We start from the raw sequence: 24,209 nt of genomic DNA, 5'->3' as shown, positions 1-24,209 counted from the left end.
CTGCTCACATTGGCAACTGTGTGCTTGAAGTGGCCTTTTCTGATTTTTAAGAGCCAATCTGAGCATCCAAATGTGGTTTTTTTGACACCTTATGACTACTCCTTATGTGCTTTCAATGGCACTATCTGCATTCCATGGTTCATGGTATCCCTCTTTTAAAGAAGGCATATGACTTTTCAGTAGTAGTAGCCAAAAATTTTTCTAAACCGTTACTAGACAAGGTCCCTTACCAAAGGCTCTTAAGCAAAGTAAGCATTCGTGGGATAAGAAAAGTTCTTCTCATGGATCAGTGACTGTTTTTAAAAGACAGGAAATAAAGGGTATAAATGGACAACTCTCCAAATGGAGAAAAATAATAATGGGGCCCCCCACTGGGGTATGCTGGAAGCAGTGCTGTTCAATATATTCATAAATCCAGAAAAAGGGGTAAACAGTGAGGTGGCAAAATATGCAGATGATACAAAATTACTCAAGAGAGTTAAGTCTAAAGCTAACTGCAAAGAGTTACACAGATATCTGGCAAAACTGTGTGACTGGGCAATAAAATGGCAGATGAAATTCAATGTTAAGTGCAAAGTAATGCACAGTGAAAAACATAATCCCAACTATACATACAAAAGGATGGGGTCTAAATTAGCTGTTGTCACTCAAGAAAAAGATCTTGGAGTCATTGTGAATTGTTCTCTGAAAACATCAACTCAATGTGCAGTGGCAGTCAAAAAAGCCAACAGAACGTTAGGAACCATTAGGAAAGGGATAGACAATAGACAGAAAATTTCATAATGCCTCTATATAAATACATTTTATGCCCACATCTTGAATACTGCATCCAGATCTGGTCACCCCATGTGAAAAAATATATATTGGAATTGGAAAAGTTACCGAGAAAGGCAAGAAAAATTATTAGGGGTAGGGAACAGCTTCCATTTGAGGAGAGATTAAAGAGACTGGGATTTTTCAGTGTGGAAGAGACACCTAAGGGGGAATATGACAGAGGTCTATAAAATCTTGACTGGTGTGGAGAAAGTGAATAAAGAAGTGGTGTTGTTTACCCCTTCACATCACACAAGAACTAGGAGTCACCCAATAACATGAATAGACAGCAGGTTGAAAACAAACAGGAAGTACTTCTTCACACAATGCAAAGACAACCTGTGGCACTCTTTGCCAGAGGGTGTTGTGAAGGTCAAAACTATAACAAGGTTCAAAAAAGAACTAGATAGGTTGATGGAGGATATGTCCATCAATGTCTATTATCCAGGATGGCCCATGCTCTGAGTGTCCCTAACCTCTGTTTGCAAGAAGCTGTGAGTGGACAGTAGGAGTTGGATCACTTGATGACTTGTTCTGTTCTTTCCCTCTGAAGTGTCTGGCATTGGCCACTGTTGTTAAGGCAGGATACTGATCTAGATGGACCATTGGTCTGACCCAGTATGGCTGTTCTTCTTCTGAAATCATTTCTGTGCAAAATTGTTAAAAAACTTTGTAAAATGATAACTTCTGTCCAAACAGACTATGTACTAACTTTAACATGTTTGTGTCTGCATGGTGTATGGGGGACTGATTTTAGACCACGATACTCATGTCACTTGTGATGTAAGGCAGCGAAGCCGAATGGTCATGATCAGGACAAGACACTGGACTGGAGGCAGGATGCCTGGGTTCTGTTCCTGGCTCTCTACCACTGACTTGTTACGTGACCTTGAGTAAACCATTGAAACTCCCACTATGTCAAGTCAGGATAACAATATTCACCCTTCTTTGTAAGTGTTTTGATCTATGAATGGAAAAATGCCACATAAGCTTTTAATAATAACAATAATCTATTGCCTTTATTGGAATCAAGATATCCTGAAGTGGAAACTTAATGCAGTAACTCACACCAGTACCTAAAACCCAGTATCAGGTTGATTTAATTTAATGTAATATCGAAGAATTGCTTAAAAAAAGAAATAATGAAGAAAGATAGGGAATCTCCCTCTGCAAGAGCAGGTGTGAAAGTAAACTGGAATTCTAGTTGTTGTTCTCTTCTGTTATGCTGGCCATATTGAGAGGAGTGGGAAGGAACCCTGGAGAAAGGCCACTAAAGACTAACAGAACAGTGTCCTGGTGATTAGAGCAACAGTAATTTTCCCCCTATGTAACATCCGTGGATGGGGTAGAAGTGAACAATGATAATGGAGGAGTCAGTGGTAGCATAGAACATAACATAAACTGACAAACCTAATAGAGGAATGAGGTCTTGAAGAACAGAAGAAATTGGATTCCTAGTGTCTGGCTGTATATTTGCAAGATATGGGCCAGATTTTCCTACAGATCTCTAGCTTAAACTGGAATTAGCAGGCCCACCACTGCCATTTCTGTAAGATCACCATTCCCATCTTAAGGAGCTGATTGGGCTGGAATACATCTAGAGAACCCCACAGAACCTAGTAGGCCTTCAGTGCAGCTACAGTGATTTACGCCAGCAGAGGATCTGGCCCTGTAGATATATTTTCCCTTTGTGTGATTATTTTTCCCCTCCCTCCACCCTCCTCCTTAAGGTGAACAATCTGGACCAGATTCATCTTCAGGGAAACTCCAATTAAATTAATGGGTCTACAACAGGGATGCTTTGCAGTCCTTCTTTTTTGTTTAGTTTCCAGATATGTATGGAATATTCTTAATAATGAGGTTCAAGGAGCAGACATCTCAGCACTGATGAGTAATATTTTGTCTCTTTTAAAATAATAAGAGACATTCTAGTCTAAAAGGTCTACACTGCTTATGCTTATATATAGACAGAGATCTATCTATCTAATTGGCAATGGAGTAATGAGCACTGGCCAGTGTGCTGCCATGTTGCATTAATTTTAGACGAAAATAGGAATTGTCCGTGAGGTACTTATGCAAAATGGTTTGCTTTTTTTAGGAGAATTATCTGGCAATCTTTTTGGATGAATGCTGTGCCATTTGAAAACTAATTTTATGTTTAGTTTCTACTAGTTGATATGAGTTCTAGTCTGCCGTTAAACACTTTCAGTGAATAATTAGATCTCGTTGTGATGTATAAGACAGTATACTGAGAGTCAGACTTGGAACCAGCACTGAAGTTGTAGTGTGAAAACCATGTTGGTTTCCAGGTCTATGTGGCTGTTGTCATGTATTCAGTCCCATCTTCTATACCTTGCTTTTATATGCATTGTATAATGATTCGATTTTTCCTTGGCAGGCATAAGAAAGTGCAGAGCATTTCTGTATTGTCATCTCCCTAGAACTGCTGTCGGCTTTTGAGCTTGACTCATCTGTTGATGGGTGAAATCCAATTCTATGCTTTAGGATAAACTGGCAAGTTATAGCCTACCAAAGCACTCAACAATATTTTAATTATCTGTAGGCATCATTGCAACTTGCCAATCAGCAAGAGTAGGAGAGTTTACAATTTCTTGCACAGAGCCAGGCAGGACATCTTTGATCACCTTTCTATTTTCAAACCTCTAGTCATCTAACATGCATGCTGTTTTACTCTTTTCCCTGCATCCCTCCAAAAAAAAAAGTGAGAATGATGTAATTATTAATTTATGGCTCAAACTGATCCCAAGAAGAAGGGACTACAAAGTTGCTAAGAGACCATGTATATAAATATATTTATACCGTGTCATTTGAAAAGTCACATGGTAAATGACTTGCTGTCAATCTGTTTGTTATCCTTTTTAGCGAGTAGCAAAGTGCAACACACATGAGATCTACAAATATACAGTGGGCTGTCAATTTATGGTGCCATAAGAGACTGCTGCTTTGGAAACGGACATGAGCTGGGAAAATGTACAGATTTTGCAATTTAGACTTTATAATAGGTTTATAACTGAGAAAAGTAAAGTCTGATTATTATCTTCTCGTTAAACTTCTTAAGCACGATAATCATGATGATTGTTCTAAGGCAGGGGAAAAAAGAGAATAATATTCAGACGGTTGCTCTGATTAGGGTTATATAGTCTAATGCCCTAACTAAGGTCAGGTAGTAGCTCAAATCTATATTGATAATCCCCAGAACAGCATGATTACAATATTTATAACTAAGTGTCTATGATGAATCTCAAGTATCAGAGGGTAGCCGTGTTAGTCTGGATCTGTAAAAGCAGCAAAGAATCCTGTGGCACCTTATAGACTAACAGACGTTTTGGAGCATGAGCTTTCGTGGGTGAATACGATGCATCTGAGGAAGTGGGTATTCACCCACGAAAGCTCATGCTCCAAAACGTCTGTTAGTCTATAAGGTGCCACAGGATTCTTTGCTGCTTTTATGATGAATCTAAGGGTTAGTGAGAAGTTCCAATTTTACATCTGTATGACTTGGAATGCAGGAAGGATAGCAGATGTTATGCTAAAATAAATAAGTTAAATGAAGTCTCAGTGGAAATAGCTTTGCCACTGAACCACTGAGGATCATTTTGGGGTTGATGATAATTTAAAGTGTAGCAGCTAAAGCACTACATGGGAGTTACACATGAGTGTGGATTACTGTTGAATTTATTTATCCTTCAAAGAGTATTTAGCTGTGCAATAACATTGTACTTACATCTTGACTGCCATGTCATGAATGGTAATTATTGCCCAATGTGCCAGGATCTTGTGTATCCTGTACCCAATGTGACCCTCAAATGAGAAGAAAGGGGGGGAAAAAAAGCCAGAGGCAAACTGTGAAAAGCTTTTAAATAAAAAGTTGCAAAAGAAATTCTGGAGCCTGTAGATGGTCCACAATACAGAGACTGCTTTTTCATTTTAAAAGCATTCATTTTGTATGAGAATTGGTTCCAAGATGCATAATTTGGAACTCGAGTCAAACTTTCCAAAAAATGTTTGTGGGTATTCAGATCTGGGGTTTTGGCTCAGGCCAATCTTTATAATATCTTCATATAGGGCCTTGTATTTAATACCACAAGTGCTTACTTCTGGCCAATAGGACCACAGCCAGTTGAAAGAGTCTGCAGGTCCTGGTCATGATGTGCCTGATTAAAGCCTACTGAAATCAATGGAAAGACTTGGAATGAAAGATCCCATCAACTTCAGCTGGCTTTGGTTTCAGCGATGGGAGGTGTCATTGCATGCTTTCAAGTATCAGAGGGGTAGCCATGTTAGTCTGGATCTGTAAAAGCAGCAAAGAATCCTGTGGCACCTTATAGACTAACAGACATTTTGGAGCATGAGCTTTCATGAGTGAATACCCACTTCGCTGGATGCAAGTAGTGGAAGTTTCCAGGGGCAGGTGTGTATATATATGCAAGAAAGAAGCAAGCTAGAGATAACGAGGTTAGTTCAATCAGGGAGGATGAGGCCCTGTTCTAGCAGTTGAGGTGTGAAAACCAAGGGAGGAGAAACTGGTTTTCTAGTTGGCAAGCCATTCACAGTCTTTTTTTTAATCCTGAGCTGATGGTGTCAAATTTGCAGATGAACTGAAGCTCAGCAGTTTCTCTTTGAAGTCTGGTCCTGAAGTTTTTTTGCTGCAGGATGGTCACCTTAAGATCTGCTATAGTGTGGCCAGGGAGGTTGAAGTGTTCTCCTACAGGTTTTTGTATATTGCCATTCCTAATATCTGATTTGTGTCCATTTATTCTTTTCCGTAGAGACTGTCCAGTTTGGCCGATATACATAGCAGAGGGGCATTGCTGGCATATGATGGCATATATTACATTGGTGGACTTGCAGGTGAATGAACTGGTGATGGTGTGGCTGATCTGGTTAGGTCCTGTGATAGTGTCGCTGGTGTAGAAATGAGGGCAGAGTTGGCATCGAGTTTGTTGCATGAATTGGTTCCTGAGCTAGAGTTACTATGGGGTGGTGTGCAGTTACTGGTGAGAATGTTTCAGGTTGGCAGGTTGTCTGTGGGCGAGGACTGGTCTGCCACCTAAGGCCTGTGAAAGTGTGGGATCATTGTCCAGGATGGGTTGTAGATCCCTGATGATGCGTTGGAGGGGTTTTAGCTGGGAACTGTATGTGATGGCCAGTGGAGTCCTGTTGGTTTCTTTCTTGGGTTTGTCTTGCAGTAGGAGGCTTCTGGGTACACGTCTGGCTCTGTTGATCTGTTTCCTTATTTCCTCGTGCGGGTATTGTAGTTTTGAGAATGCTTGGTGGAGAACTTGTAGGTGTTGGCCTCTGTCTGAGGGGTTAGAGCAGATGCGGTTGTACCTCAGTGCTTGGCTGAGAAAGAAACCAACAGGACTCCACTGGCCATCACATATAGTCCTGCAGCAAAAAAACTTCAAGACCGGACTTCAAAGAGAAACTGCTGAGCTTCAGTTCATCTGCAATTTGACACCATCAACTCAGGATTAAACAAAGACTGTGAATGGCTTGCCAACTACAAAACCAGTTTTCCTCCCTTGGTTTTCACACCTCAACTGCTAGAACAGGGCCTCATCCTCCCCGACTGAACTAACCTCGTTATCTCTAGCTTGCTTCTTGCTTGCATATATATACCTGCCCCTGGAAATTTCCACTACATGCATCCAACGAAGTTGGTGTTCACCCACGAAAGCTCATGCTCCAAAACGTCTGTTAGTCTATAAGGTGCCACAGGATTCTTTGCTTCTGTTGCATGCTTTGTGTTAAATGAATTTGCATGCAATCCCATTTTGCTTTCAGAGACAAGTAGATATCTGAATGACACTGCTAATGATCACAACTTGCTAAAAGCTTGGATAGGTTGTGTGTGTCAAGTAATTAATTTAATGTTTTATTTTAATGTTGCTTGTTTAACTGAAAGCCTCAGTCATAGCAAATCCAGCTGTTTAACAGTAAAAATTACAAAGATTCTTTAATCTGAACCTTGACTGTGACTTCTGTGATACCTAGTCTACTAAGACACATTACTTTCTCATTCATAAATGAGGGGTGGGGGACTTTATTGGTCTGATGGTCTTTCTCTGTGTTACATGTACAAGAAATATTTCAGGCTTCTAAATCGTCTTGATTGAAACAATGTACTTGCCCCCAAGGCAGTTGATTAGTGGAAGATGCCAAAGCTTGTCTTTATGTGAAGTATTAAGGGCTATGCTTGATGTGGACAGTAACTGCTTTGGGAACGGCTGTGTACTGAAAGATTACATGGTGTGGCTTTAATTATATTGTTGGCAGTGCCACTTGTCTGATCTTAGTATGAGAGTCAATATTCAAATGAAGGTTATTCAGTTTTGTAACTATTAGTCAGGCTCTGATATTGTCTAAACAAGATAACAGTTAAACAGGTTTAAAATCCAGCAGTTTTAAGAAGCTTGGAGAGGAGGGATTACTTGCAATCTCCAAAATGTTTTGCCCTTTGGTAGACTGTAATTAAGTGGTTGCTTTTCCTCAGTTTAGGGAGTGATTTGTGTGTCTGTGACATAAAATTGATGGGATCCTCAAATGAAGCAAAACAGAATTAGAGACAAACTGCACAGTGTTGAAATGAAAAGTTGTTTGCTAAACATATTTTGGAGCCCTTAGGTTGTCTCTGATACAAAGAATGTCTGTCTTTTAATTGTAATTGTATTTTTAAAGATGCAAGGGCATTTAGATTCTAAGGAAAATATTACATAGAGGACTTATTACTCACTCTAATTTCCTCTAATGTATATAGCCAATGCATCATTCTCTGTCTCCAGAACAAGCTCATACCACTCAACAGCACGTTGGAAATATGTGCTGGTATCACTTGCACTGAAGGTGGGAAGAGACAAAAGATTTATTTCTGGTGATGCCTTTTAAGGTAAATTTACTGCACTTCAAGCAAAGAGTTTTCCATTGATTTTATTTTTTTTGCATTTCCTGGCATATACCAGCTAATCATTTTGTTCTTGTTGGGGTGGCGAGGTTGGAGCCAGGCATATGCATTCCTCTGTATTATCAGACACATAAATAACTAAGTCTCTGGCTTTGGCTTCTTGTCTTTAATGTATTCTTGTGGTGAAAGAGAATATGCCATCCAATTTTCCCTTCTCTTTTTGAAAAAGTTCTATGTCTGAAGGTGTTGGGGTAGGGGATAACTGTACTGACAGTGATATGAGAGTTTCATGTAATGGGAATCTCTCTCTTTGTCTACCCCATCCCCCCGGCCTCCCATCACTATAAGGTTTACTCTCTCTCAGGTGGAAGTCAAACACAACTCCCAGGGTGGTCCATGTACAAGACAGGAGTGCTGTAAGAGCAGATCCATAGTCCACTGCCTTAGAGGTCAAGTGTTTCATCTCTATCATATAGGCAGCTTCTATGGACAATAGTCTTGAGCTCCTTTCTAGTGACCCAGGGTCCAGCCAAGTAGAAATGTGCTCAACTTTTGGTTAGCAAACTCCTCGATTGCTTATCTGTAAACTGGGCTCTCACATCATTTCATTTAAAGTTTGTTTGAAATTAGACTTTAAGTCAAGTCCTTTTTTTAAAAAGAGGACTAACAGAAATGTCTGCCATTTAAAAAAAAACAGAAAGTTATGACAGAGCACATTAAGAAATGACAGATCACTGTAATTATAACAAATGGACCTTGAAGACAAACAGTTTTCATTGTGAACTTGAGGGAAGGGGAAAAAAAACCCCTATGCCTGCAGCTAATTGCCTGGTTAAATGAAAACCCTTCCTAAATTAATTTGTTACTTGGAGATGCTTAAAATAAAATACAGGCGTGAACCATTTTTTTTAATGTGTTTGGGCTCTAGCCATTTCTTGTGTGATTGCTTGTCTTTATTTTTTGATAACTACAGACAACAACTTATTTACATAGTTAAGTCCCCTGAGATGCTAGTTTATTCTGTCAAATGTAACTGAACAGATTATATCTGTGATTTATTAGAAACTAAAGAGTAGTCTTGAATAATTTTTAGGTTGACATCCACACTGAGAAGGAAATTCACCACCAAGAATCCTACTCCAAATCTTATATTCTGTTCTATTTCAAGGCATACGAAGAAGTAAGATTAAAAAAAATATGAAATACGCTTGCTGGAAGGTTGCAACATAACACTACTTGATTTCTTAAAATTCAGAGTAACATACTCAAACCAAAAAAGCAGACAAAGCAGGTTGATCTCTAAAACAGAGAGGCTCAACTCACCCCATCTTACCATAGGCTGGCTGGCTGGCTGGCTGACTCTGATGCTTCAATTCCCTACCAAGCCTTCTATTCTGAAAATTTGAAGTGTTAGATCACAAATTTAAAACTGTTTTCAATGCAGCGCAGATTCATTATTCAACCCCTATTCAGCTGAAACTATCCCTCCACCCAATGCATTCAAACAGGAATTGTTTCACTACTAAGGGTATGGCTACATTTGAAACTTCAAAGCTCTGCCACGGCACTGTTTACACTGAGTCTTTACAGTACTGTATCTTGCAGCGCTCAGGGGGGTGTTTTTTTCACACCCCTGAGCGCAAAAGTTGCAGTGCTGTAAAGCGCCAGTGTAGCCATGGCCTAAAGGTGTTGGTCTGTCTTATATAAGTATTGCAGCTTGTGTGTGTGTCATAAACAGATAGCTAAGGGTTAATGTCTCTTTCACCTGAAGCACCTGACCAGAGGACCAATCAGGAAACCGGATTTTTTCAACTTTGGGTGGAGGGAATTTTGTGTCTAAGGTCTTTGTTTTCTGGCTGCCTGCTTTCTCTGAGCTTTGGAGAAGTAGTTCTACTTTCTAGTCTTCTGTTTCTAAGTGTAAGGACAAAGAGATCAGATAGTAAGTTATATGGTTTCTTTTCTTTGGTATTTGCATGAATATAAGTGCTGGAGTGCTTTGATTTGTATTCTTTTGGAATAAGGCTGTTTATTCAATATTCTTTTAAGCAATTGACCCTGTGTTGTATCATCTAATACAGAGAGAACATTTGTACTTATTTTTCTTTCTTTTTATATAAAGCTTTCTTTTAAGACCTGTTGGAGTTTTTCTTTACTTCAGGGAAATTGAGTCTGTACTCACCAGGGAATTGGTGGGAGGAAGGAATCGGGGAGATCTGTGGGTTGGATTGCTAGCCTGATGTTGCATTCCCTCTGGGGGAATAGGAAAGTACTTTTTGTTTCCAGGATTGGGAACAGAGAGGGAGATTCACTCTGTTTGGATTCACAGAGCTGGTGTCTGTGTATCTCTCCAGGAGCACCTGGAGGGGGGAAGGGAAAAAGGATTATTTCCCTTTGTTGTGAGACTCAAGGGATTTGGGTCTTGGGGTCCCCAGGGAAGGTTTTTCAGAGGGACCAGAGTGCCCCAAAACACTCTAATTTTTTGGGTGGTGGCAGCAGGTACCAGGTCCAAGCTGGTAACTAAGCTTGGAGGTTTTCATGCTAACCCCCATATTTGGACGCTAAGGTCCAAATCTGGGACTAAGGTTATTACAGTGTGTATATAAAATCAAAGTTTTTTTGAGTTATTTGCAACAATACAACATAATTACATTTTAAATTCCCTTGATTCAGTCAGTTTGTGGCTTAGATTTAGCATATTAACATTTAAAAATATATTTTTATGGTATGTTCTATGGGGGTCACATAAACCCATACAGAAAAATATTGACCATTTGCATTTCAACGGCATATACTTCCACTGAAACAAGAGTTTAAAAAAAAATTAAAATCCTTTCCTTGACACTGCTTTAGGTTCTTGGGTCACTTGAATAGTTCGGGTTGTAATCCACATTAATGGCGAAATCTCTTGCTCTTCCACTGACATGAGGGTTCCAATGTAATTCAACATATCAATGCAGGTGTCTTCTACTTTTCCAATCACATAACCATTCTTTTTAAATTGTACTGTATGTTGTATACAAAAGATCAATGGCTATGATGGAATGTCATTGAAAGTCCCTAACATACTTCTCCTGACATCACATTTTCGTTAGAATTGTATCTGATGTCCAGGAGTTACAATACCACTTCTAATATTACTATGCCTTACAGTCCACATCTGGCCTAAGTGCTCAGTGAAATCAGGTCTATGTCATAATATCAGTTGGGAAAAATTCATTACAGCTCCTTCTGTTTGACAAGATTTGAGACTTCCATTTATGTTATGTCATGGAGCAGTTACTTGAGGAGACATCATGGGTACTTTGTGAACCACAGTCTGGGGAAGGGCGGATGGCCATGGCCCCCCAACCCCAGAAGCGTAGATGGTGAGGCCCCAGTCTGAGCCAGGGCCTCTGCACAGGGGGACTGGAGCTGTGCTGAGCGGGAAACAGCACAGGGAGAGGCTGGGGTGGAGCATGGGCGGGGCCATGCCTGGCTGTTTGGGGAGGCACAGCTTCACCCAACCTATGATACCCGCTGCCCAGGAGAATCAGCATGGCTTTGAGGTTGGGTTCTGGGAGGAAACATGGTTTGAGTGATTTAGAATACAGGACTGGGTTCTGGTTCTGGAACAGGCTACTCTGAGACCTTGAGCCAAATTGTGGCCAGCCCTTCTTCCCCCATCTTGTACTTCCTATCAGAGGAAAGCAACTATTCTATCAGGGACCCCAAACCAAATTCTGTGCTAGTACTCCTGTGGGTTGCTGCTGCTTTAAAGTAATGGGTATGTTAGTGGTAATGGGCAGGCCATTGGTCCTACTTTGTCCCCTGGCCCAGACAGCAGATTCTGTTGGGTGCACAGCATTGGGCATGCTGCATCCTCTCCTATGGTCAGAGGAGCTCCAGAAGGAATTCTGGTTCAATCACTGAGAGAACTATGGGGAGGGAAAAGGTTGAAGTAGCAAAGCACCCCTTCTAATTCCTCCAGCTATATCTGATGTAAAAGCTAGATCTAGCCATAAATTTAGCAATAGGCAAAACAGGATGTGTGACAAAGTCATGTAATTTGGCTTGAAGTGTTTTTAAATGGTTTTTTTTTTCTTTTTTGAACCCATAGAGTCATAAATTCCAAGGCCAGATGGTAGCATTGCGATCACCCAGCATAACCTCCTGTATAACACAGGCCATAGAACTTCCCCAAAATAATTCCTAGAGCAAATCTTTGTTTCTCCCCCCCCCCCCCCAAAAAAAATCTTGATTTAAAAATTATCAAACCTGAAGAATCCACCGTGAGCCTTGGTAAATTATTCCAGTGGTTAATTACTCACTATTAAAAAATGTTACCTTATTTCTAGTCTGAAATTGTCTAGTTTCAACTGCCAGTCATCAGATCATGTTTGCTAGTTTGAAAAGCCCATTATTAAATGTTTCCCATGTAAATACTTAAAGACCATAATCAAGTCATCCCTTAACCTCCTCTTTGTTAAACTGAATTGTATTGTAGTGCTTGTGTTTTTTCAGTAACTTGATACATATGGAGGTTGGTAGTGGAAGGCTACTGGCAAAAGTGAGTTTCTAGGAAGCACTCCGAAGATGTGATTGAGGAACACACATGCCTGGGATAAAAAATGATATTCCAGGCATTGGAGGAGCAATGTGGGAAAAAAAGCATAGAAAGACTAGCAGGAGAGGGAGACAGGTGAAATTTCATCTGTTGGATCAGCTGTGTCGGATTCCCTGTAAAGCAGCATTGTATGACCTCTTCTCTTTCCTTATCTATGGTAAGGCTATCCCATCTCTTAGGCTCTGCATTTTTATTTATTTGTGAGACACAGAAGAAAAACCTGCTAACATTAATAGCTACCAGTAACAGTGTGGAAGGCTTTCTCTTTGAGGCCAGCACCTCACTCACTTGAATGTGCAAAATGAGCACATAATTGCATGCGAGATTAACAGGGTTGCACACACAAATTTGGTGAATGCACATGCAATTGGACATAGACATTTGCCTATGCAATTATTGAATTTGTGCATGCGTCATTGCAAATGTATGAAGTGATTAGGTCTTCAGAAGGACATGAAATTCCAGGGCTAATTTGTATGAAATTTGGCCTGGCTTTTCCAAAGTAATTAAATAGATTTTTTTTTCCTGTTAATTTATCCCTGCTGTATTTTGCTGCACATTCTGCTGTCACTCCCATTCCCTCAATCTTTGAATATCTATATGCTAAGAAACAGTTTTTATAATTTATTTGATGAGCTATATAAAGAATTTACATATGGAAGAGATCTAAAGAATACAATAGTGAATGATAACCTTTCCACAGGGTATTTTTTTAATCCACCCTCAGGAAAATCCACGGCAGAGCTAGAATTCTTCATTAAATTCTATAGGATGGTTAAAAAATCCTACAGAGAGACTACCATTTTCTGTTTCCTTCTATAGGGTCTTTTCCATGAAGGAACCCTCAGCCTCACCTATGGTTTTCCCTGGCTACAAATCATAATTTCTACAAGACACAATGATTTTTAATAACTTTTTTTGTACTGTGTATATTTTTAAGGAAAACTGTTTGACCTTCAGAAGCCATTAGATCTGTCAGTTGTTAATATTACCTTTCCCAACCTCCAATGCAACTCTGCTAATTTTTAAAGCCCCTAGAGAGTCAGGACACAATTCCTATTATCAGTTAATTTTTAGTGTTGATATCGGGTGTTAAGGGATCCTGCCTTATTTCTAGAAGTTTGCTAATGATAAAAGGGGCAGGACACAAGGAGCAAATATACAGAGGCAAGTTTCTGTTGCTATGCAGGGAGCCTCCTCTAGAGAACAGAAACCCATGGCAGGGGCTTGGAGGCAGGGATTCTGGAGTCTTAGCAGCTATTGGATAGGAAAGGGCTGAGCCATTATCTCTTCAAGTCAGAAGTGGGTAGGAAGTAGAAACACAGCTGTTATACTAAGAGATGGTTAGAGTCAAGATCTCTCCTAGCCCTTCAGCAAGTCTGTGTGTCTGTGACTTGTGGTATTGAGGGCTGGAATCAGTCACCATGTAAAGCAGAGCTCTTGCAGGCACCATAAGCACAATATGATCACTGAATTCTACACGTCTGAGACACAGGCTGGTTGGGCAGCTCCCAAAGGCGTCAGTCAAAAGATGGGTAACGGCTGCCTATTGCTAGAGAGTGGGCCTCGTTTGGACTTCAGGCCTGTGCTTGGGCTCCCCACCAAACTAATGCCCCGGGGCTGCTATTGGGGGGATGGCTCAGGGGAAGGGAGAGGATTCCTGTTGCTGGTCCAAGGAAAGAGCAGAGATCTAAACTGAGTAGTCTTTGTTGCTTTGCTGCTCTTGCCCTGAGCTGCAACAGCAGCTGCCTCCCACACCCAGGGCCTGGCTCCAGAATGTACTATCTGGCCTGTTGCCATCTTCCCAGTTGTTTGTCCCTTGTCCTCACCCAGCTCCATTCTTTAGTGCTTACTAGACTTGGTGGGTTGTGGCGTTCTATGAATCATTGCAAACTAAAATAAGAGCTCTCAATAGCATTTGCTGCTGTTCCCTTTTCTCTGTCTAGCTAACAGGGCTCAGGTTGCCCACCCTGCCTGTATTGCTGAATTCTTTGAGCAGGGCTGGATTCTTTTCACAGCAAAGGGTTCCGTGCCAGCTGGGAGTTTATTAACATTCGCTTTCTGTGTGTAGCTGCTGCTTCCCCCTCTCTCATCACCAGACTCCTCCACCACCTCCCCTCTGCCCCGATCCAACTGAACTCTGAAAGAGAGATTGAGCCCTGTTATGATTAAAACATGAGCTAAAATTAACTGTTGGACTGAATGAATAAACCTAAAGGCTAAAATCCTGGTCTCTCTGAAGTCAGAGGCAAAACTCCCATTGACTTCAATGGGCTAAGATTGCATCCACAGAATGAGACTTAACTCTTCCAGGGGTGTTAAAGTTGGAAGAATGCTATAGAACCCAATGCTGATAACACCCACACTTAAATACTTCAGATTTTTTTAGTTGACGAGTACATTGACCCATAGCCTTTCCCTTCAAAGTATGAAATTGATCAGCTGACTTCGACTCAGGAGCACAATACAATGTGAATTGAAGTGACTTTTGTCAAAATCAATTTTAAGAAACTGGGTATGTTATGCATTGCAGGTGTGGATATTTCACTCTTGCACCAATGGACAGAAATACACTATTTCTGTATAAAAAGAACTATCCCTGGGTTCTGATTAAAAAATGTTCTCTAAAACAGAAAGTATAGATGGATTGTAGCTGCTTTTCAGGCTTAATTTTATTTATTTAGCCTTCAGCTATACCACTATAGGCAGTGATCTTGCCATTACTGAGTCAGTCCCCTAGCGTGGTGTTGGAGGTGCTTGTCTTTCAGAGGAGATGCAAAACTAGGTTTCCAAAACTTTTGGATATTAAAGATGGCAATATTTGCATGAGAAGGCATATGAACTTCTGCTCTGCTGGCCATATTCCAGTTGATAATTACTTTCTGCCTGCCTAAATTTTCTCCTGTAGTTTCAATCAGATATAGTATCCTTCAATCCTTATCATAAACTGTTGCTGGGTACCCTGAACCAGCTGTTATGTTCCACCAAAGAGGCAGATTCTCTCCAGTGATTGTGTGAAGTGATGCCTTCATAAATTGTTTACAAGGATCTTTTTTTAAATATAAGCTCTTACCATATGAAGTCTGTCTGTTTAGATGGCTAGTTATCATATGTATGCATGCAGTTGCAGAATATGCACACATGTACTTTCATGTCTTTCTTTTAATGGTCCAAAATAGTTCTCAAGCAATTTTAGACAAATGATAAACAGGCAGGCTCAGAACAGTGGGTCCCATACTTCAGCTCAAAGCAAATTGAAGCATTTGAGTGTTAAAACCTTGAAAATGGGGCTTTGAAATAGAAACGTCTCAGCATAATGAACTTCAGGATATAAGAATGGTGCTGCAGCTTGTGTTTTCCCAGTGTACCACTTACAGGAAAGATCCAGGAGTTAAACATTTCCTGTTTTAATAGTGGATTCATTAAAACATCTGTGGTTCATTATCAATATCACACTTGTGTGAAAGCCTCACATATGTTACTCATCATAATTGTAGGGTGGATGGATAGGAGGAAAGGAGCTTGGAAAAGAGTCCCACAAACCTGAGATTTCTTGTCCTGATCTATAAAAGGTAACGTTGCCAGTCACATCTTCAGTTCCCTATCATTACAGTAATGGGCTTGGGATCCCACGCAAGATACCTCCAGTTGTCAAAGTTGCCTCTGATGATGGAAGGCTATGATTAAAACCACGCACATACTCTCTCTCTCTCTCTCTCTCTCTCTCTGATCAATTTAGTTAGTTAGTGGGAATATATATATTATACCAAATACATATGGTGACAAGATTTCTTAAAAATAAATGCTGGAGAGGCTAATGCTGAGAAATGAACCAAGAGAGAGAAGTGACATACATGTTGTTTTTCATTGGGAGATGGGTTGGCAGTGCTTCTATTTGGCTCTCACGGATTTTTGGAGACTGTTTCATACCATATGGCATATTAAACACAATAAACATGTTCATTTGGCAGTGGGGGCATGACAAGGAACATCAGAAGCCTTATGTAGGCATCAACAAATGAATATCTTTGCCTTCATATAAATAAAAGTTAGATCGTTATATTTTAATTCCCGATAACTTCTCATCTGGACACAGCCATTTATAATAATGACTGGTATGTGATTTCCAGCAGTGTAGATTGTAGGGTAGTTGAATGATGATGGTTGATTATTATTTGTATTGCAGTAGCACCTCTGATCCTGAGTCACGGGCCGCTGTGCTAAATGGTGTACAAGGAGAATAAAAAAAGATGGTCTTTGCTCTGAGTTTTAAAATTTAATTTGATTAAACTTCTTAAGCACTAACTGAAAGTTACTCCTGTGAACTTTTAAAATAAAAGTTCAAGTGTGAGAGTTCCCTTTTAAACAGGTTACTAGTTATTTGGTCAGTTAAATCCCTGCTATATGGTATGCATGTCGGTTATGTGACAGCAGTTGCACTGAGTCTTTTGTTCTTATTTCTTGTAACATTCACCATGTGTCTCATCTTTCTGTTATCACCATTTCATCATATCATCTGAACACCTAAATTTCAGATAAGGGCCAAATTCTCTTCTGCTGCAAATGGACTATTAGAGATTTGGTCCAATGACTAAATCATTCCTCCCATGCCAACCCAACCCCTCCAACAACCTTATTTGACTAAAACGTGCACTATCCTGCAGACATACTTTGATTTTAGGTTATTCATAGGCATCTTTTTCACTTGGACTTATTTTTAGAGCCAAATTAGAAGAAAAAATTGAGAAGAGTAGATTCTTCTAATTGCACGTTGACAGTAATCTGTTGCAAGCATGAGGGATGTCCCATTTCTAGGACAATCCAATCTTATTCCTTGAAATTTGATGGTACTTGTAACGCAGATAACGTCAAAGGGAAACTTCAGCCTCGGTTTTCCACCCAGGTATGGTTGTTCCTAAGACTCTCTCTCATACACAAGTTTGCTTTGTTCTTGAGAGACAGACTGTAGACCCTTTAATATTCTATCTGGATCTAGCTGACTCAGCCTTTGAGTATGACTCAGCAGTAATTGTGTGCCATTTCAGTGTTTTCCTTTCTCTTTCTTAACTAAGGCCCAAATTCGTGGACCGAATATGCAGCCTGGGCCAGGGAAAATAATTCTTACCATAAAGTTGTTGAGCAGCTGAAGGACTCTTCCATGGGGACTGCATTAGCTGATGTAGCTTGCCGTAGCCCAGTATCCTCTGATTGAAGGGTAGGCAGGAATGCCTGCACGATAGAATATCTTCTGTCCTGGGTACCCTATGATATGAGCACAGAACTGGTGATGCAGAACTCTTTTTTGCAAGACCCAAAACCAGGGCCGGCGCTTCCATTTAGGTGGCCTAGGCAATTGCCTAGGGTGCCAGGATTATTGAGGGGCGGCATTTTGCCGGGGGGGGAGGCGGCAGGCGGCTCCGGTGGACCTGCCGCAGGCATGCCTGCGGAGGGTCCTCTGGTCCCGCGGCTCTGGTGGATCTCCCGCAGACACACCTGTGGCGGCTCCACCGGAGCTGCGGACCCTTCGCAGGCACGACTGCAGCAGGTCCACCGGAGCCGCGGGACCAGCGCAGGGGGTGGCGAAATGGCTGTGTGCCTAGGGCGCTAAAAACACTAGCGCCGGTCCTGCCCAAAACCAAATTCCTGCCCTTCCTTTGGACAAAGAAATCATAGTGATTCGGGATTTGCCCCTGAAATTCAGATTTACCATACTTATCTGCAACTCTTTACAGTTTTGCTCAACCTACTTCTCTGTCACTGCTGAGCCTTTATATTCCTTCATATTGTGTTCACATGGCTCCCTTGTTTCCTCTCATTCACTCTTGGTTTCACTCCTACACACGATCAGACTTTTACTGCTCCTCTCATCTCTTTCATATCCCTTCCCAAAACACTTTTGATTTCCTGCTCCCTTTCTTTGCCACTGTCGTCTTCACATCCTCTTGTTCCTGAGGTCGGAGAGCCAAATTCTGTGGTGGAACTGGGAATTCAGGGGATCGGTGTTGTGGGTGAAACATGGGAAGGAAGTAGCATTCCACTTTTCACACAGCCCTGTTTTTTCCGCCAGTTGGAAAAAGTGCCAGTTTCATAAAATCCAGAGAAATGAAGGAGCAGACTATGAAGTAGATTAAAATGACAGGTTCACACTCCAACTGAATATAAAATATACACCCAAATATCTCTTCTGATTGCCGTGTCCAACCAGCATGAGCTCTTGGGTCTCTTTGCAATGCTCACAGATGTTGGCCATGCAGAAATCTAGAGATTGATGAATGCTGAGGAGCGCTGCTGGAGAAATGCACTAATAGAAAATCTAACCCCCTGCCCCCCCCTTTTTTTTTTTGAATCCCTGGGACGTGTAACTTCATTTTTTAATGCAGCCAACAGTGCTGTGCTTGGTGACGTTAGAGGTCTGAACTGTGATCTCTGTTTTCAAATGAAAGCTTTCCTTGTTTGTTTGGCTTTTTTTTTTTTTTAAACTGTTACTAGGAGACTCCTCTCTTTTGACACACTTAACTTGCCAAAGTGGCAGCTGCCAAACTTTACCAGCTGTGAACTATTAATGCACTAGTAAATTGCCTGAAGCTTTTTTTTATTGGAGGGCTGCTTTTATGCAAAAGGAACCACTTATAATCTCTCCCTCAGGATGGAATCTACATCGTGCACCTGAATGAAGAATTTCAGCTTTTAATCCCCACACTTTGTGTATGTGGGGAGCTGCCTTTTTGCAAGCTGTGATGGTGCTATGAGATTTCTGGGTGGCTATTAAAATGCCTGTCATATACAGTCGACAGGACCTGCATTCAGATGGTGCTTTGGGTACTACAGCAGGCTGCTAATACAAACTTAAATCAGAATCAAACTGCTATTACATGAATCTTACCACCAGTGCTCCATGGTCTCAATGAACATGCAGAGTGCTCTGAGAGCATTGACTCTGATGTGTCATACGGCCTTATTATTGTCAGGTCATTTGGAGCAGCACATCCCATGTTCAGTGTGGTCTTTCTCTGCTTCAGCGTAAGACTTGGTTGGCAGGGGCCTGCAGGATGAGGGAAAAGAGGAGTAGGGGGAGGCTGAAGAATTCATTTGGAGGGAGGGGGATGCCCAAGGGCAACAGGGGTCTTTTGTCTTATTTATGCTACTGTTTTGGTTTAACCTTTTATTCAATGAAATGAACCTGCTGGACCCAATTCTGCTCTGTTATCCAACTGTCAGTCCAAGGTTACACTGAGGATAGTGATGCTAATTTGGAGTAAATGGGAGCAGGATTTGGGCCAGTATGTCTCATTTCTTTTTGATTCTCTGTCTCTTTTCTTTTCCTTCCATTCTTTCACCAATAAGTGGTATCCTTCTATCCTCTAGCTGCTTTTCATGTGTCTGATTTCCCCTCCTTTCTTCTGCCACCTCTATTTGCCTTCCTTTCCCAGTGGTATGTGTTCTCTCCTTCTCTCATATTTTCATTTCTATCTTCCCCCTTAATGTATCTCTTCCCAAAATGTAGTCTCTCACTCCTTCCTTTCTTCCCTACCCCATCACTGTCCCCCTCTTTCTCTCCTCTCACTTGCAGTGGTGCTGGAACAGTTTTTATAGTGGGGGGGGAGGGGAAAGAGGGGTGAGAGCCATTGAACCAAACTGCAAACCCTGTATATGATGGAAACCACTTCAAGCCAGGGTGTGCTGCAGCACCACTAATTCTAGCACCTATGCTCACTTGTGCAGTTTCCCCATTTTGAGGTTTCACTTTCCATTCCCCCCACCTATTCAACCCTGACTCCTCCATTTACTCAAGCACATGGGCACTTTTTTTACCCACTCCCTCATGGTGCTGCATATGAGAAAACTAAGGCTGGAAGGGACCTCAGAGTCATCAAATCCAGCCTCTTGTGCTAAGGCTGGCCTGACAGGTATTTGTCCAACCTGTTTTAAAAACCTGCATGAAGGGTATTCCACATTCTCCCTTGGAAGACTATTCCAGCATTTAACAACCCATATAGTTAGAAAGATTTTCCTAATATTGAACCTAAAATCTTCCTTCCTTCAGATTAAGACCATTACTACTTATTCTTCCTTCAGTAGACATGGAAAACAATTGATCATAGTCATCTTTATTACAGCCCTTAACATATCTAAAGGCTGTTAACTGGTCCCCCATCAGTTGTCTTTTCACAATACTAAACATGCCCACTTTTTTTTAACTCTTCCTTACAAGTCAGGTTTCTAAATCTTTTATCATTGTTGTTGCTCTCCTCCGCACTCTCTCCAATTTGTTCCCATCTTTCCTATAGTGTGAGTCCCAGAATTGGACACAAATCTAGCAGAGACCTCAGCAGTGCTGAGTAGAGTGGGACAATTAACTCCTGGGTCTGTCTTCCTGTTAATACACCCCAGATTATATCCTTTTTGACAACTCCATCACTTTGTTGACTCCTATTCAATTTGTGGTCCACTATAACATCCAGATTCTTTTCAGCAGTAATACCACCTAATCATTTATCCTCCATTTTCTAGTTGTGCATTTGACTTTCCTTCCTAAGTGTAGTACTTTGCACTCATCTTTGTTGACTTCAGGGTAATCTTTTGAGTTGTCAAAGTTGTTTTTGTATTCTAATCTTGTCCTCCAAATTGCTTGCAATCCCTCCCATATTGGTGTCATCCACAAACTTTATAAGCATACTCTCCACTCCATTATCCAATTCATTAATGAAAATATTGAATTGTACTAGCTCCAGGCCTGCTCCCTGTGGAACCCTACTATATATGTCCTCCCAGTTTGACAGCAAACCATTGATAACTACTCTGAGTATGGTCTTTCAACCAGTTATGCACTCACTTTTATAGTAAATTCATCTAGACCACATGTCCCTGTGTCAAAAGCCTTCTAAAATCAAGACATATCCTGTCTACTGCTTTCCCCATCCACTAGGTAAGCAACCCTGTCAAAGAAGGAAATTAGGTTGGTTTAGTATGATTTGTTCCTGGCAAATCCGTGCTTGCTATTCCTTATAACTGACCATCCTCTAAGTGTTTACAAATTGATTATTAAGTTTGTTCCAGTATCTTTCTAGGTGTCAAAGTTAGGCTGACTGGTCTATAATTACCTGGTTTTCTCCCCTTTTTAAAGATAGTCACTATGTTTGCTCTCTTCCAGTCTTATGAAACCTCACCCATACTCCCGGAGTTCTCAAAGATAATTACTTACGGTTCCAAGATTGCTTCAACCAGTTCCTTAAGTACAATAGGATTAAATTCATCCGGACCTACCAACTTGAATATATCTAACTTGTCTAAATGTTCTTTAATCTGTTTTGTGTCTTTTTTGCTTTCTGTCCCTTCCCTCTTGTTGGTAACATTAATTGTGTTGAGTATCTGGTCACCATTAACCTTTATAGCAAAGGCTGGAGGAAAATAGGCATGAACTACCTGAGCATTCATTAGTTCTTCACTGCTAAGTAAAGGACTTATGCTTTCCTTCATCTTTCTCTTGCTCCTAATGTATTTCTGGAGCCTCTTCTTATTGCCTTTTATGTCTTGTGCTAGGTGTAACTCATTTTGTAGCTTAGCAAGTTCTGATTTTGTTCCAATATACCTGTGCTATTTGTACTCCTCCTTACCAATTAGTCTGTTTCCACTTTTTGTGGGATTCCTTTTTGATTTTTAGGTCATAAAAGATCTCCTGATGGAGCCATGTTGGCTTCTTTCTAGTCTTCTGATCTTTTGCATCAGGATAGTTTGTAGTTGTGCCTTGAATATTGTCTCCTTGAGAAACTGCTAGTTCTCCTGATCTCCTATTGCCCTTAGATTTTCTTCCCATGGAACCTTACATACAAGTTCTGAGTTTGTCTGCTATTTTGAAGTCCATTATCCTTATTCCGCTGCTCTCACTACTTCCTTTTTCATGATCACTTTCACCCAAATTTCCTTCTACCTACAGATTTGCTACCAGTTCTTCCCTGTTCGCTATTTTTGATTTGATTCTGACCATTTGCCAGCCCTCCCAGTACACAGTGCTGGCTGAGAGGGTGGGGGCTGGTATTGTCCCCATTCCAAGCTGTGATTCCTTAACCAGTCTGACTGCACTCCCATTGACATCAGTTGGAGTTGTGGGTACCATTGCCTCTGAAAATCAGCCTCTTGGTGTGCATTTTAGGCCATACTCAACAATGCATCACATGGTAGCAAGCTTCTCTCAAACTGAAGAATCAGCAAAAAGGGCCACAGATTTCCCATCTCTGCAATTTTCTGGTGGTGGGGTTCAAATGCAGTGGAATTCCAGGAGGAAATTTGACTAGGTCTACAGTCCCCTGCCAGCCCAGATCCAAGAACTGCAGTGCTGTGAATATATGCTGAATCCACTAGTGTTGGTGGAGTGAGGTCGTATGGGAAATTTACCTGCAGGTCTGTTATGCCAGTCAGTTGTAGATGGTCTCTGTAATGTGTGTCCAGCCATGGTACAGTACAAAGTTATTCTGTATCTGAGACCACAGCTTTGGTTCCAGTATTGGTCAAGCTGTGATAGAATCTGGGAATTTCTTAACTATATAAACAACAACTGAACCTAACAAGATAATCTCAACAGTGGATTTAACCCATTAACCATTTTGAAGCTGCTTTATTTTTAATAAGTCTAATGCCTTTGATTGTCTATAATTTCTGAGTGCTTGTCCATATCCATAAAGCACAGTTTTTTTTAAAGATCCACTACAGAAGGGAAAACAAGATCAAAACAGCAAGCAGCCCACCATGAACTTAAAAGAAGTTCACTATATCAGCAGCTTAATAAGCAGTCTGAGAGTCTAGGATAGATCTCCTTTTAAAAAAAAACCAACACACCAAACACACACACAATCCATCTTTCTCAATGGAGAAAACTAAAATATTTATGGTGCAACTACGAGTTTGTGGTGAAGACTTCTTAATCACATGGTTTATTATGAGGTCTAAAGGTGACACGATATAACTGAGATTCCATTTAAATGAAGTGTGTAATTACTGCAGGCAATGGTATTCACAGTATTTAAAAGCTAGGAGCACTTGCTAAATCTCCATGGTCTTTAGGGGCAAAACTGTCTATAGTATAAATCTATAATAGTTAAGGAGACTAACACAGCTCAAGTGCATGTAGAATGGGTATGTGATCTGAATTAACTCGAGTTACTCATCATTTACCAAATGTCTCTCTCACAATCTAGCATACGTTTTCACTGTATGTGAAATAAGAAAGATAAAAGAAATGGGGATAGATACTTGTATCACCCCATAACTTATCAACTTAAGGTAGCTTGCTGGTTGTTCACTTGAAATTAATGTAATTCATCACAGTATCTTTCTTAATCACTATCAATCTCTTGTTTCCTTTTTGTATGTTTTTTTTTGAGAGAGATCTCTTTAAAGAACAATTGTGTTGTAACGAATTGTTAGTAAAGATGATAGTATATTAGAAATAAAGTACTAAAGATGCAGAGCAATAGCAAGTATGCAGAACATGCATATCTGAGCAACACTGTCAACTCTCACAAGGCTTAAAACAGTTTCTTGGTAGCATAAACAGTTTCTATCTATGGATATTTAGGGGCCTATCCCCAGCTGATGTGCTCTCAGTGGGTCTGACAATTTATACTAGGGTTGAGGATCAATGGCGCTATTGTAATTTTCACCAGGGTGAGCATCTGCCCCATAGTTTTATTAATGGTGGAAGTCTGACAAACACAAAGAACTATATTGCTCCATTGATGGTTGCTGTTAAATACAACGCCCACACAGTGGTAACTGGGATCCTGTATTTGTGTGATAGCTGTGTTTTAAATGGCGGCTAATATTTATAACTACCTTATTCACTTATAATTCTGTATAACCTAAAATAGTCAC

The 24,209-nt window shown here is 40.7% G+C and overlaps 1 protein-coding gene across 1 annotated transcript in view; it reads left to right on the top strand.

Moving 5' to 3' along the window:
* Nucleotides 1-24,209, top strand: part of LOC127034477 (cadherin-13-like) — a 433,731-nt gene that overhangs the window by 219,161 nt on the left and 190,361 nt on the right. The window lies entirely within an intron of this gene.

This window comes from Gopherus flavomarginatus, chromosome 14 (genome assembly GCF_025201925.1).
Source record: "Gopherus flavomarginatus isolate rGopFla2 chromosome 14, rGopFla2.mat.asm, whole genome shotgun sequence".
Lineage (NCBI taxonomy): Eukaryota > Metazoa > Chordata > Testudines > Testudinidae > Gopherus > Gopherus flavomarginatus.
The sequence above is the reverse complement of the archived record's forward strand: the minus strand, read 5'-3'. Positions and strand labels throughout refer to the sequence as shown.